Source organism: Piliocolobus tephrosceles, chromosome 3 (genome assembly GCF_002776525.5).
Source record: "Piliocolobus tephrosceles isolate RC106 chromosome 3, ASM277652v3, whole genome shotgun sequence".
In the NCBI taxonomy this organism is placed as follows: Eukaryota; Metazoa; Chordata; class Mammalia; order Primates; family Cercopithecidae; genus Piliocolobus; species Piliocolobus tephrosceles.
The window spans coordinates 47,901,018-47,917,790 of NC_045436.1; the positions used below are offsets into that span (position 1 = coordinate 47,901,018).

The 16,773-nt window shown below is 37.9% G+C and overlaps 1 protein-coding gene across 3 annotated transcripts in view; it reads right to left on the reverse strand.

Moving 5' to 3' along the window:
- The window catches only part of IL15 (interleukin 15), a 98,337-nt gene that overhangs the window by 14,920 nt on the left and 66,644 nt on the right, over positions 1–16,773 (reverse strand). The window lies entirely within an intron of this gene.

The following is a 16,773-nucleotide window of genomic DNA, read 5'->3' on the forward strand; positions in this document are numbered from 1 at the left end:
GTTACATACTATCTAAATCACTCATTGATTGGTTTATTTAAAGCAAACCTTCTCTATCACTCTCATTTTATAATTATTCCCTTTGTCTATATTACCTCAGTGCTTCAAATTTTTTATAGGACTTTACAGTTATCTTCATCATTTCATCCAAAGTTTCTTAAATTCCCTACCTCCCTTTTAGTTGTGGTATCCTCAAATCCACATTTTTCAAAAATCAATATTATTGACTTGGGATTGAGCAGTGCCGTGGGCGATATAATTTTTAATTAGGCCTTACTAAGCTACTTTTATAAACAATTTCATTCCTGGCCTCTTATAGCAGTGAGCCTTTACAATGTCACAATGGATTTTCACTACCCTGCTCAACTACATCCTGCTGGCATAAATAAAAGAAAACTAAGTGTTTAGCCAGAATACTCCACAATAGAGTGTGATTGCCAAACATGGAGGAATGCAACAGAAAATGTCCACAAAGGTATCTAACCAAATCATGATGTTGGAAGCCAGTATAGATGAAAAGAAGTATTGGCCGGGCGCGGTGGCTCATGACTGTAATCCCAGCACTTTAGGAAGCCGAAGCAGGCGGATCGCCTAACACCTGAATTTTGAGATCAGCCTGACCAACATGGAGAAACCCCATTTCTACTTAAAAAATATAAAACTAGCCAGGTGTGATGGTGCATTCCTGTAATCCCAGCTACTCGGGAGGCTGAGGCCGGAGAATTGCTTGAACCCAGGAGGCGGAGGTTGTGGTGAGGCGAGATCATGCCTACAGCCTGGGTGACAAAGTAAAACTCCATCTCAAAAAGAAAAGAAAAAAGGAAGTATTTTATAGCTCTGCTTGCTGCCTGAATCCATTTTCTGCTGCTAGAAGAGAACACCACAGACTTAATTTATAAGGGACACAAGCTCATTTGGCTCACAGTTCTGCAGGATGGGAAGTACATGAGCATGGCACTGACATCTGCTAAAGGTCATCCTGTGGCAGAAGGGTACAAGGTGAAAGCAGGCACACAAGACAGAGAGGAAATTCAGCCAAAATCACCCTTTAATAAGGAGCCCACTCAGGCAATAACAAACTCACTCCCTCAGTAACTGCATTAATCCATTTGTGAGGGCCCTAATGAAAGTGCCTAAAGAGGTACCTAATTACCTGTTAAAGATCCCATTTCTTAACACTGTCACAATCACAATTAAATGTCAACACGAGTTTTGGTGGAGGCATTCAAACCATAGCATTCTGCCCCTACCCTCCCCTCTCTGCCAAATTCACGCCCTTTATACAATGCAAAGTATATTCATTCCATCCTAGTAGGCTCAAAATCACTCCAGTATTAATTCTAAAGTTAATACTGTTAGTTAATACTTATCTAAATCTAGTTAATCTAGTTATCTAGTTAGTCATCTAGCTAATACTTATCTATATCAAATATGGGTGAGATTTCATCCTGAAAGCAAATGTTCTGTAACCACGAGTCTGTGAAATCAAAATAAGTTATCTGCTTCCAAAATACAAAGTGCGAAGGTATAGAATAGACATTCCCATTCTAAAATGGGGAATAAGAAAAGAGGGATAACTCATCTGAAACAAGTCCAAAACCCAACAAGGAGAACAATATTAAATCTTAAAGTTGGAGAATAATTTCCTTTCACTTCATACTCTGCATCCTGGGCACTGAGTGGGTGTTGGACCCCTAAAGCCTCAAGCAGGTCAGATCCCACGGCTTTCCTAGGCTCAGCCTGTGCTTCAGTTGTCATGGGTTGGAGTCTCATGCCTGAAACTTCTCCAGACTACAACTCTACATTGTCAACCATAGTTCTGGTATTTTGGTGGCAACCCCATTTCCTTGGCTCCACGAGGCACTGCCATGTTGGGGGTTCTCTGTAGTGGTTCTGCCCCTGTGCAAAGTCTCTGCCTGTGCCCCAAAGAAGTCAGCATCATCTTTTGAAGTCAAGGTGGAGGAAGCCATGCCCCCTGAGTTCTTGTATTCTGTGAGACTGCAGACTTAACACCACATGAATTTCACCAAGGCTTAACATCTGTATGTCATGAAGCAGTGGGTCAAGCTGTAGCTGGGGCCACTTAAGCCATAGTTGGAGTGGCTGAAGAGTGTTGCACCAGAAAGTAGGGAGTCAAGTCCCTTACTGCCCATGGAGAGCAACCAGGCGGGGCCTGGCACCCGAAACCATTCTGCCATCCTAGAACTCTGGACCTGTGAAATAAAAGAGACTAAATCCCAGCCCTGTCCTCAAGGAGCTCACAGGGTAGGAACTGTTTGGAATCTTGTGACCGGGTCTCACTGCAGGGTGACTGGTGACTCACGGCAGCACTGAAATCGCAGCAGGATGGTACTGCCCAGGGAAAGTACATCGTGAGGTGAGCAAGTTCACACAGCCAGGCATCTCTGTAGTGTTCATTCTGAAGTGAAAACTGTGCCTTAGACTCGTAGTCATACAGTTGCCTCTGCTCTAGCTTTTCCTCCTGCTTCAAATATTCTTCACTCAGATACTGTTGGGGCTCATGCCGTTGCTGTTTCCCAAGCAAATAATTGCTTGTGAAAATAACTGTAAACATCTTACATTCTATACCAATATTATAGTTCTTCCCAGTGAGGAAAGATGATCTGACATACTTGATGTTTTGTTTTATTCTGCTTATTAACTTGTCTAATCACACATTTAAAATTAATTAAACATACAAGAATAAAAGATTTACAAGTATTGGTGTATTGGGTTAAATACATCATCCATTCATTCAAACCACTAGAAACATGACAAGACTGAATAGAATATAGAGATTATAAGACAGCATCACTTTCCTTGATTCATCTAGTAACTATTCACTGAACATTTACTAAAGGCTAGGCATTTTTTATGACCTTCGAATACATCAATGATGGCAGAACACAATTTTGATTTCAGAAAGAAAGATGGACTATATAGAAAATGCACAAATAAGTTATTATAATTTTGTATTTTATTAGAGAGTGAAAAATTATCTAGGAAAAAGGAAAAAAGGAAAGAAGGGTGAGGTTGAAATTCTGGGTGGTCAGGGTGAAGATAGCAAGGGTGTGAACCCTGGTGGTATCTCAGTGAAGACTATTTGAAGCAGAGGGAATAGATAGGGCAGAGGCAACTGTGTGGCTCTGAGTCTAAGGGACAGGAAAGAAGCCAGTGGAGTGAGCAAGGGCAAGAATAGTCTGAGATGAGGTCAGAAAGGTGGAGGAGAGGAGGACCTGAATCTGCTTCGGGTGGCAGTGGAGATACAGACATGCGGTTAGAGTCTGGAAACAATTTTTACGACAGGACTAGTAGAATTTCCTGACAGATTGTAGGGTACAGGAGGAAACAAGAGAATGAGAACGACTCTGAGTCTTTTCCTCTGAACACCTGAGAAGATGGAGCTGCCATCAACTGAAACAAGCAAGCCTTGGACAGAGCTGATGCCTTGAGAAGAGGGGACAGGTCAGAAGTATCTGTTCTGGACATGCTGAGTTTGAAAGGCTCATTAGATATGCACAAGGAAATGCCAAATACGCCATGGGATACATAAATCTGGAGTTCAGGAATGTTACTGAACTGGAAATAGATATGCGACTCATGAGAGTGCTCATGAGGGAGTGGTGTAGGTAGAGAAAAGGACCAAAACCTAAGCATGGGATACCTCAGTATCAATTAGGTCAGGGATTATAAAAGAAGGACCAGGAAAGAAAAATCAAAAGGAATGACTACTGGAAAAGGGGAAAATGAAGAGTATCATATTCTAGAAGTCAGTCAAGGGAAGTATATCCAGCAAAAGAGAATGATGGACACACATCAAATGCACTGATAGGCCAAGCAAGACACAGTTTTAGCACTGACCAGTGGGCTTGGCAACCCAGAGGTCATGTCAGATGACTCTGACAATAGCATGTTTAAGGGGAAGCCTGCCTGGGATGGTTGACGAGAAAGTGGCAAGAAAAGATTTTGTAAATGCTAGTGCAGGAAATGTTTTTAAGAATCCTGCTCCAAAAGGGTGGAAGGCAAGGGGGTTGTAGCAGGTGGTAGAAAGTGGTGGAAATAACAACACGTTTGCATGCTGATGAGAATGACTTACTAGAGAGCGGGAATTAAGGATGTTGGTGAGGGTAGGAAGTGCGAGAGCAATGTTCTCTAGCAAGCAAGTGAGGATGAGGATGTTAGCTCACCTCCAAGAGGGGGTGAGTCATCTACTGTCACAGGAAGGAATGCTGAGTTATAAGGGGGGTGGGGCTGGTAGCTAGGTGTAAGTTTTCTACTATTACTTCCATTTTCTCAGTGAATTAAGATAAAAAGTCATGAGCAGAAAGTGAAGATTGGAGGAGGATGGGGAAAGGAGGAGGATGACAGGGAAGAAGACACACAAAATAGCCATTTAGGTAACTGGGAGAATAGTATGAGAGCCTGGCCTATTGAAGGATCAATGTTGTGAATGGCTGTAGAGTGAGATTAGTCATTAGGGCTGTATGTGTTTTCTCCAGCCACAGTAAGCTGAAAGGGAAAGAAAACCTGGAATAGGTAGATTACTGGATTTAAACCTGTTGTGTGTATACAAAGCTAGTACAAGGAAGAGAGGGGCAAGGGATTTCAGACTATATGTAAGGGAGCGGTTGGGAGATTTGTCCAGGAAATTTTACTTCATTTCTTTATTATAGGACTTCATAAAGGTAGTGTTACTTGAATCATACCTTGAAGGTCGGATATATTCTAGCCATGAGTGAAAGGAGAAAAGCAGCATTGAGGCAGATGGCAGAACCCAAGCAAGGCCATATGCAAACAAGTATAGCGTGTTTGCAGATGACTGTGAGCCATTTTCCTAACAGTGTGAAAGTAGTGGTCGGCAGGACTCCACAAAACTGTCACCATTGTTTAATGCAGCAACTGTTAACACTGTGTAGAGGGCCAGATAATGTTTCATGCTTTTCAAGCCTTGCAGACTTTGTCGCCAGTGATTAACTCATCCACTCTAGTGTAAGAGCAGCTATAGACAACACATAAACAAATGGGTATGGCTGTGTTCCAATACAACTTTATTTATAAAAACAGGTGGTTGGTGATTTTGACAAATAAGTAGTCGGTTTTGATAAATAAACAGTTGGTTTGCCAGCTCTTGACCGCTACAGCTCTCTTAATCAGTCCTAATTTAAGCACAGCTGAGAAAGTGATATCTTTAAATATCTCCAATCTTCCTATCATTAATTGCATTAAGACATTTTCAGTAATTGCTTTCAAGCTGTTTTAAATTGACACCAATGTGAGATTTTCAAACAAGAAATTTCCTCAAACTTAATCTGTGTTCAATATCAAGGCTAAATAAACCCCAATATAAACTATAGTAATTTGGGTTACTATAATGATTTTTAAAAATTCATTCATACAAATATAAGACCTGAGGTTGGTATTAATTCTCCTATAAGACTACCCAACATATTTATAAGGCCTATAAATTTCAGTTTATCAAAACAAAACAAAAAAAAAGATTAGGTAACTACTGCATACAAAGGTATACAAATATATGTATCTTTTTAAATGAAATACCTTTAAGTCCTTTGGAATGCTTAAAATAAGACAAATTTGTTAATTGTATTGAAATGTTTCCAAACCAAACAATAATCTGCATAAATATTCTTTGAACTGCCACGGACAGAGGTAGCAGTAAGATTTGGACATCTTAGTTTTAATCACTATCAAAAAGCATTAATTAAACAAATAGTGGGTAAATATAGAAACACTATATTTAAACAATATATTTATATATATAAATATATATTTAAACAATATTTAATATATATTTAAACAATATATTTATATAAATAAATAAATATAGGAACACCTCAGGTAGTTTATCATTTAAGGTAAACAAGGGATATTCATTTAGGTGGCTGGAGGGGATATATGATAGATTCTCTTACCATTCTCTGATCATAGTTTTCTGTAGCACTATGTTCATGGGCTATTGTCATTTGGTGCAAATGTTTTGGAAAATGTTTGGTATAAATGTTTTTGAAAAATCCCAGCTAGTATAATTCTGTAGGGCAGGAACAATGGACAGCTTCCTCGGGGCAGCACAGATATATTTAACGTACTCTCCAGAAACAATCAATGATATCTGTTCCTTTGGTCAGTTTCCAAAAGCACTTCATTCAAACACTTGCTAAAGTGAAGAAATTATCCCAAACCATACTACAAAAGAATAAAAAGTTGGAAATTATGAGATAGATAGGTCTAGAAATTCCAACATAGTATCCAAAAGGAGTTCCATAAACAGACAGCAAAGAGACAACAGACAGAATGAAATAATCAAAACAGTCATAAAATAAAAGTTTACAGAGCTGAAGTAGAACACAAGCTTTCACATTGACAGGGCATAAAAGGGATAATTGAAAAACACAGCAATTTAAATTGAATTTCCTGATTCCAGGATAACGAAATACAAAGCTATTTAAGGACAAAAATCAGAATGAATCTGATCATGGTACTTACAAGACAAGAGAATTCATCTTCAAGGTTCTAAGTGAGTATGAGTTTGAACCTAGAAAGTTATTAGTATTTGAAAAAGAGGGCAAACACATTCTTTCATAGCACATCTTAGAAAATATAAGACCCACAGAATGTCCATGAAATAATTATGTAAAAAATGCATTCCAGAAAAATTAAAAAGTTATCCAAAAAAGATGTGGGATATAAGAAAGAATGCAGAATTAGTAACATTTACATTTGAGTCTAAATCACTAATTCATTAAAGTACATTTTTGACATCATTCATTTTGCAAAAATGTGAAATTCTTGTGGTCAGAAACCTTGTGTATCTTACTAATTACTGTACCTACAGTACCTACAACACCTATAAGCATGCTAAGCATATAATAAGCACATATGACGTATTTACTGGATTTGATTTTTAATTTGTTTATATTATAAATAGATTGTCCTTATTCTCACAAATATCAGCATCTTAGCTGCACTAGCTTCCCTAACCAGAAGGTGGCCCAGCCAGTCACTGTAATAAATACTATCCTAAATAGCACACTAACTTTACCCCACATTTTATCTTTCTCCTGCATTCATCCCACCAATTTCAAGTTCCAAACTGCTAAGTATTTCTGGAAAAACCATGCCAGTATAATTTCATGAGATGTAACTTGCAATGGGCTTTCTCTACATCTTGCTGATTCTTTCTTACTCTCTCTGACATTCTGACGTTTAAATAAACTTTATTGAGATACAATTTTAAGATAATAAAATATACACTTGTTTTAAGCATACAGTATGCACTTCTGATGACAGTATACACTCATGAAATTACTACCACAACCATGATATAGAAAATATTTGTAATTATAAAAAATTATCTTATCCTCCTTTTCGGTCACTGTATCATCAGTCCCAATGCTAGGCAACTACTGATTTAGCCATGTACTTTTTGAAGTAGCAATGTGCCAAGAAAATCATTTCTCCCTGGGGGAAATGGTGTAGGAAAAGGAAGAAGAGGAAGTAAACTCATACTGTGATGATTATTTTATTTGTGGAATTTGAAATACACTTATGCTGATTAATTGCAAAAAGTCAAGAGAAAATTTAACTACGAAAAAAAACCCAAGCCAGACATGTATAATTTCCAAACCAAAATAAAATAAAATGAACAGACAAAACTCAAAGAATCTAACAGAAGGTTGTAATAGCAGTAGAGGTAGTGGGGACAGGCAGAAAGAGAGAAGAAAAAAAGAAAGTGCAGTAAAAATATACAGAAAAAGCAATGTGGCAGTAGTAAGTCTAAACATACCAGTAATCATTCACTCACGCAAGCAAAGATGTAAATAAACTATATTTGACTACTAAGAGATGGATACTAAGATTAGTTAAAAAGTAGACAGATACATTTTAAAATATGAGTTTATAAGAAATGAAACAAAAATAAAATGATACGAAATGCTTAAAAATTACAAAAAAAGGATATGCCAAGTAAATATGACTGTAGTAACAAGAATAGAGAAAAAGTAGAATTCAAGTGAGAAGTACTAAACAATATAATGGATAATGCACATGGATAAAAGTTAAAACTCTCTGAGAATGTTCATTAACACTGACTCTTGAACACCTCCCACTCCTAAGACCTAAGATGATATAGCTCAACGGTTTCTTGATACCAGACCCACTAATAGAGGGTATCCTGCCCCAGGGGCCAATAACTCTCCATCGCTGAGGCCCTGCTGTCATTCCACACTAACAATGGACTGAATTTTTTTAAATGTGATACATATACACCTTGGAATACTATGCAGTTATATAAAGAAGGAAATCACATCCTTTGCAGCAGCATGGATGAGGCTGGAAGCCATTATCATAGGCAAAATAATGATTTTTAATGATTTTCTGTTGAAAATCAAATACTACATCTTCTCATTTATAAGTGGGGGTAAATAGAAACTGGGCACTGAGTTAGTGTGGGGGGAGGGTGGGAGGAGAACAAGGGTTGAAAAACTACTCATTGATTACTGTGCTCACTAGCTGGGTGATGGCATCATTCATACACCAAACCGCAGCAACACACAATTCACTCATGTAACTAACCTGCACATATATGCCCTGAACCTAAAATAAAAGTTGAGAAAATAAATAAACCCTCTGAGAAGATATAATAGCTATGAATGTTTATGTGCCTAGTAGTATAGCTTCAAATTATACAGAGAAAAATGAATAGGAAAAATAAGTTAAAAATATTTAACCTAGTTTTTTAGAAATTTAAACATATACAGAAATCAGTGAGGCTTCAAATTATACAGAGAAAATTATAGTATAGCTTCAAGTTTTACAGAGAAAAATGAATAGGAAAAATAAAAATATTTTAACCTAGTTTTTTAGAAATTTAAACATATACAGAAATCAGTGAGGCTAGCACTGATATGCCAATAAACGAGCTCTCAAAAAAAAAAATCGTTACTTTGTAGCATTTGCCAATTTTTGTTTTATAAAAACCTCACTATACTGACTTCAAAATACCAATGGTTTAAAAACTGGCTCATAAAATTCCTAACTATTTAACCATTGGCCCTAATGAGCCAATTAGAGCTGGCTCCAGCAAACCAATGCCTAGGGTAAATTTTAAAAACACAATGAACAACCTTTTTATGTAGTATATATGTACATTTGATTAAACAGATTAGATACATGACATCCTACACCACAGTGATAGTACATTAAAAATAAACATACAGAATATTCGTAAATGGTCATCCATGACCTAGACCTAAAGTGTTTATGTCCTAGATCTGAAATAAAGTATCAAACATTACAGAAATCTAAATTCATGCTTGTTACATTATATGATCCAAAAAATCCAAAAAATTAATAATATTGAACTATTAAATGGAATATTGAATTCCAAAAATTTCAATAATATTGAATTACAAATTAATAATAAAAGACTAGCCAATAAAAAATCCTGTCCACTTATAAATATAAAATTATCATTTAAAGTAATCCTAAATAAAAGAGGAAGTCAATCTGGAAATGGCACTTAATTAAAATACCTGTCCAAGTGAAGTCAGAAAGATGACTGACTATAGTTACCTGGTGCTTGTTCCCCCAACTAAAAGGGATCAAAACAATGACTAAACATCTATAATTTGACTGGAGTGACTGAGGAAATATGATGGAGAGCACCAGGGAAGTGGCAACATCCCTGGGAAGCGCAGAAGGCGAGAATAGCACCATAGAGAGGAGAGCAAGTAATCTACTTCTGCCACAATGTCATCTTCACCAGAATTAGCTCAGAGTCAGGGAGACTTCTTCTTATGAGGTAAAGGTAAACTGTAAATCCCCAGCAGTCCCAATTGTTACTACACATGCCAGAAATCCTTGCTGCAGGAGAGTTTCCTGGTCCTTACAGGTTTTGAATCCAGTTTGGAGATTAGTCAGAAGTTTGTACAGCTGTACTGCCTTAGAGTAGGAGCCCACCTTGAACACCTCCCACCCTTAGGACCTAATATGATACAGCTCAATGGCTTCTTAAAACCAGACCCGGTACTAAGGGCCAATAGCAACTGACTGTCTCCATCCTGAGGACCTGCTCTCATTCCACGATGTTCACATGAATGCTTGCAACTCCACAAACTCAGCTACCTAGAGCATAGGCCTGTCATGATGACCAAGACCCCAGTGTCCAGACTCACATGGCACACCACCATCTCAGGGAACAGGCAGATATGCACAGCAGGGAAGCTTCGAAACAGCCACTAGCCATGTTACCAACACATACCTGTGCTTCACAGCCAGCAAGCACACTGAGCATGTATGTGTCTGCACCCACCCTGGCAAATGGTCGTGTGGCAATCCACTCCTGTGAAAGACAACTGCAGAGTTGCCTGGCCTTATTGCACCCACAGACATTCACATGCAGCCTGACATCCAGTCCTGCAGCAGCTCTGCCTCTCCAACAGACTGCCACAGGGATGCTTGGCATTGCTGTGCTCATCTAGTTTGGTGGCAGCCCTGCCTCCCTGAAAAGAAAGTCACACAGCTACTTTGCTGGCAGCATCTCTGTAAGCTCAAGTCTGGCCCAACAGCCAGCACAGCAGTAGCCACTGACTCTCTGGAGAGGTAGCCAGGCAGCTTGTCAGCTCACTGTGCCCACACATGCCCAACCTGAAAACCAACCCAGTGCTCCCATCCCAAGAAAACTATGCCACTGCCTCAAAAGCTCTCACAGCATAGGCCACTGAGGCAATCACAGACATCACTGATGAGTATTATAGCCAAAGAAACTGCACAGATACCATGCTACTGAGTCCACCCAGAATCAAAGCCATTCTCCATACTGAACTTACACCCTAGGACTTATCTACAGGAAATGTCTCTCCCTAAAAAAGCTACTGCATAAAATTGTAAACAAAAACTATTCTACTATATGAACAAATATCAATGCAGAGAAAAAGGAAATATAATAAAAGCAAGAAAACATGATACCCACAAAGGAACACAATAAATCCTAGTAGAAGACCCCAAGTAAAATGATACTTATGAAATGCCTAAAAAATAATTTAAAATGATAATCTTTAAAAAACTCAGTGAGATACAATAGAACACAAACAATCAATAATTGGAATGACAAATTCATAATATGCAAGTATAATTTTAAAAGAACCAAACAGAAATCTGGGAGCTGAAAAATTCGGTAAATGAAAATTTTAAAAATACAAGTGAAAATTTTGACAATAGACTAGATCTTTCATGAAGGAATTTCTGAACTAGAAAACAGGTCTTTGAAATAACCCAGTTAGATGAAAAACACAGAAATAAGAACAAAAGAGAATGAAGAAAGTCTACAGAATACATGGGATACAATTAAACAAACAAATATTCACATTATAGGAATGCCAGATGAAGAAGAAATTTTTTAAAAAGGCATAGGAAATGTAATTAATGAAATAATAGCTTTAGGCTTCCCAAGTATGAGGAGAGATATAAACATCTAGATTCAGGAAGCTGAAAAGTCCCTAATTAAATTGAACCCCAAAAGATCCTTTCTAAGGCACATGATTATCAAACTATCAAAAGTCAAAGACAAAGAAAGAATTCTGAAAGCTGCAAGACAGATGTGTTAACTCACATACAAAAGGATCTCTATTAGACTATCAGATTTTTCAGTAGACTAGGAGAGAATGGCATGATATATTCAAAGTGCTGAAAATTAAAAAAAAAAAAAATCAGCCAAGAATACTATATTCAGTAAAGCTAGCCCTTCAAAAATGAAGGAGAAATGAAGACATTCCCAGACAAACAAACACTGATGGGATTCATCACCACTCAACTGATCTTACAAGAAATGCTTAAAGGAGTGCTACAATTGGAAATGAAAGGCTGATTACTATAATAAAAACTTGTGAAAATATAAAGCTCACCAGTATAGGTAAATTCATTCAAACTCAGAATATCTGAGCACTCTAATGTTGTGCAAATCTTTTAATCCTCTAGTATGAAGGTTTAAAGTCAAAATCATCAAAAATTACAACAGCTACCTAATGGATAAAGAAGTAAATTAAGGAAACAGATATATAAATAGTGAAGAAAAGAGAAAACATCTGGAGTATTTTTATGTGACCAAAATTAACTTGCTATCAGATTTAAATAAACCATAAGACTGTTTATTGTCATAATAACCACAAAGAAAGATACAACATATATAACATATACAAGCAAGGAGAAAAGAAACCAAGCTTAGTACCACATAAAACCACCAAACCACAGAAATAAACAATAAAAGAGGAAGAAAGGAACAAAACATTTGCGAAATAACCAGAAAGTAATTTTTTTTTAATGTCAGGAGTAAGTTATTATCTATCAATAATTATGTAAGTGGACTAAATTCTCCAGTTAAGAGATAAGAGAGTGGCTAAATAAATTTTTAAAAGGAACCAACTCTATGCTGACAACAAGTGTAACACAGACTGAAAGTGGAGGGATAGAAGATATTTCATGCAAACAGAAACAAAAAGCAAGCAGAAATAGCCATACTTATATCAGATAAAATAGGCATCAAGTCAAAAACTGTAAAAAGAGGTAAAGAAGGTCATTACGTAAAAATAAAAAAATCAGTTCTGTAAGAAGATGTAACAACTATAAATATTTATGCACCCAACACCAGAGCACCCAGATATCTAAAGCAAATATTATTAGACCTAACAGGAGAAATAGAGGGCAATACAGTAATAGTAGAGGACTTCAATATACCACTTTCAACAATGAACAGATCATCTAGACAAAAAATCAACATAGAAATATTGGACTTAAATTATACCATAGACCAAATGGACCTAACAGACATTTACAGAATGCTGCATCCAACAGAGTACGCATTCTTCTCAACTGCATATGGAACAGTTTTTTAGGCTGGATCACGTTAGGCCACAAAACAAGTCTTAAAAATTTTAAGAAGATACAGATCATATCAAGTATCTTTCCTAACCATAATGCAATAAAACTAGAAATCAACACTAAAATTAAAACGTCAGAAAATTTAAAAATACATAGAAATTAAACAACTTATTCTTAAATAACCAATGGGTCAATGAGGAAATTAAAAGTGAAAAACTATTTTCTTCAGACAAACAAGAATGAAAACACATCATATCAAAACCTAAGGGACATAGTGAAAGTAGCTCTGAGAGGGAAGTTTATAACAGTAAATGCCTGCACCAAAAAAGAAGAAAGATTTCTAGTAAACAATCCAATGATTCACCTCAAGGAACTAAAAATAACAAGAACAAGTAAACCCAAAATCGGTAGAAGGAAGGACAGAAATGATAAAATTTAAAACATAAATAAAATATGGACTAAAAATATAAATTCATATAAAAACCAAAACAAAGATTTGGCTTTTTAAAAAGATAAAAATCAACAAACCTTTACCTAAGCTAAAAAACAAGAGAGAGATTCAGGTAAATAAAATAAGGGATGAAAAATGAGACATAACTGATACTGCAAAAATGCAAAGGATCCTGAGAGACTATTATGAACAAGTATACACCAAAATAATTGATGACATGGAAGAAATGAATAAATTTCTGAACACATGCAACCTATCAAAATTAAAATATAAAATCTACCAAGAAAAATAAAATATGAACAGACTGATAATGAGTAAATAAATTAATAACAATTAATATAAATTATTTATTATTATCACTAATAAGTCTTCCATCATCAAAGAAAAGACCAGGACCTGAAAGCTTCACTGCTGAATTCCACCAAATATATAAAGAACTAATACCAATTCTCCTCAAACTACTGAAGAAAACTGAAGATGGGAGAAAACTTTTAAACTGATTTTATAATACCTGCATTAATCTGATTCCAAAACCAGACAAGGACACAACAAAAACATAAAACTATAGGTCAATATTGATGATGAACATAGATACAAGATTCTTAACAAGATAGTAGCAAACTGAATCCAACAGCATATTAAAAAGATCACTTAGTGTGAGTAAGAGGAATTAATCCCAGAGACGCAAGCACGGTAAGCATGGCATAACAAGCTAATCAATAAATAAGGTACAACACGTTAACAGGAAGAAAGACAAAATACAGTTGATAATATGCAGAAAAGCATTTGAAAAAATTCAACATTCCTTCATGTGAAGAACTCACAAAAATATTAGACATACAAGGAATGTATCTTGGTAGGTCATATATGACAAAACAACAGCTAACATCATACAGAAGAAGGAAGAGCTGAAAGCTTTTCTTCTAAACTTAAAGACAAGACAAGGATGCCTATCCATCACTTCTATTCAATATAGTACTGGAAATCTTACCCAGAACAATTAGGCCAGATAAATAAAAGGCATCCAAATTGGAAAGGAGGAAGTCAAATTGTCCCAGTTGGCAGATGACAAAACTTTATATATTAAAAACTCTAAAGACTTCATCAAAAAACTTTTAAAATTAACAAATTCAGTAAAGTTGCAGGATAGAAAATCAACATATTAAAATCACCAGCATTTCTATACAGCAATAATGAATTAGCTAACATGGAAATCAAAAAGCAATCCTATTTACAATAGCTACAAAAAATTTAAAAAAATCATATACCTAGAAATAAACTTAACAAAGGAAGTGAATGATCCATACACCTTTTTTTTTTTTTTCAAGATAGCAGATAGGAGGCAGTGTTGGCATGTCTCTCCCACTGGGAAAACTGGAAAAATCCACAGACCTTTTGAAAGAAGCGGTAGGCTGCAGCCTACTCCATGAGATAGGAAAAAAAAAATAAAAGTTCCCAGAGTATAAGAGGGGGAGATTCTGCCTTTGAGCACATGTCCCCCCTAAGGAATCTGAAAATCTAGGCCACAGGAGAAGGCCTTAACGCTACCCAGAGCTGGAACAAATTTAGGGAGCCTCGTGAAAATAAAAGCAGAAGCAGTCGCAGGAAGTGCCTTGCAGGTATTCCGAGTCTCTAGTGTGAACCAAGGGAAGCCATTCCTGACTATATCTCACAGGAGCCCTCAAGAAAGTTAGCCAATGAGCTCAGGGAGGGGTCACAGGGTGAAATAAGCTCCCAGCTGAATTTGTAATATAATTTTGAGTAGGGACGAACACCCATCAACTGAACTTGGTGGCGAGTGGGAAGAGCACTGCCGACTAGCCTTGAGGGCAGACGAGGAGGGACATGACCTGAAAGTCATGCTTGCTATTTCTGCAGGGAACGTATGGCCTCAGGCAAGTCTGAGTTTTGTGCACAGGCTATGTGGACCTAAACCTGGTGCTAATAGCATGGCACTTCAGAAACGAGACTGACCTTGCCAACTGTATTGAAGCTGGATGAGGCTTACTGCTGCCCGCTACTCCCCACTCCCTTTGTGAAATCTTCTGCATAGCAGAGGCAGTTATACTCACCTCTGGAATATTACCCTATTGGCCTGCAAACCAACCCATGCCTCTTACAGTGACTGTGGCAGGCCCCACCCAAGGGGAATCTGAGCTCAGATCCACCTAACCCTGCCCCCACCTGGTGATATTTCTCCACTCACCCTAGTAGATTAACGCAAATAACAAACTTTTGGGAGTTCTACAGCCCTGTCCATCACCTGAGAAAACCAGAATAATTCCCCTGAGCCACTTAGAGCAAGCTCAAATCCCACTGCTGCTACTGCAGCTGGTGCTGTCTTGCAAGCGCCACCTCCGGCTGGAGGCCAGCCAACTCAGGCCATTACAATACCTCTCAGCAGAATATCACTGCTCTCAGGAAGGAGAAAACGGCTGTGTGATCTCAGCTTACACCACTGCCTGCAATAACCTGGCTATCCAGGGGTCCTGAGTCTGTCCACATGACAAGTTCACTATTAGTATAACCAGCATTCAAGAAAGCCAGCACACGTGACAACCAAGGAATCTCAGAGTCTATGTCACTCCCCTGCCACCTCCATTCAAAGCAGGCACTGGTATCCATTACTGGGAGACTTGAAGACGGGTCACATCACTGGATCCATTGCAGACATTCTCCATCACCAGCCCAGGGTCTGGTAGCCCTACTGGGTGGCTAGACCAAGAAGATCAATAGTCATCACTGCAGTCCGGCTCTCAAGAAGTCCCATCACTGGATCCTTTGCAGACATTCTCCATCACCAGCCCAGAGTCTGGTAGCCCTACTGGGTGGCCAGACCAAGAAGATCAATAGTAATCACTGCAGTCCGGCTCTCAAGAAGTCCCATTTTTAGGGGAAGGGGTAGAACACCATATCAAGAGAACACCCATGGGACAAAAGAGTCTGAACAGAAGGCTTGAGTCCCAGATCTTTTCACTGGTGGAATGTTTCTTACAGCAGTGACCCAAGTGCAGAGCTGGACACAATAGAGACAGTCAGCACCTCTACCCAAACAGGCAGGCAGCCTCTGTGATCATGAAGGGTCTTGGAGAAGAGATCCTTGTTCAACCCTGGTACATCACTGCAGACATAACTGGAGTTTCTACCACAAGAATGCAGTGTGGATGCATGTATAGACAGCCTTTCTGGAGCACTTCATAGTGATTGCAGCCCAACAAGGGGGGATACACCCCATATTCAGGCCTGTATGAGAGGCAGGGTCACAATTCCCCCCTACTTGGAACACCAACATTCCTATGCGTGAAAAGAGGTGCCTGTATGATCTGAATAGCCAGAACACTGGTACAGAAGTGAGGCTGTGAGGTGGATAGTTTTTCTGCTGGCCTGGCAGGGGAACTGAGGTAGCTCACACCCTTCATCCTGGTATAACC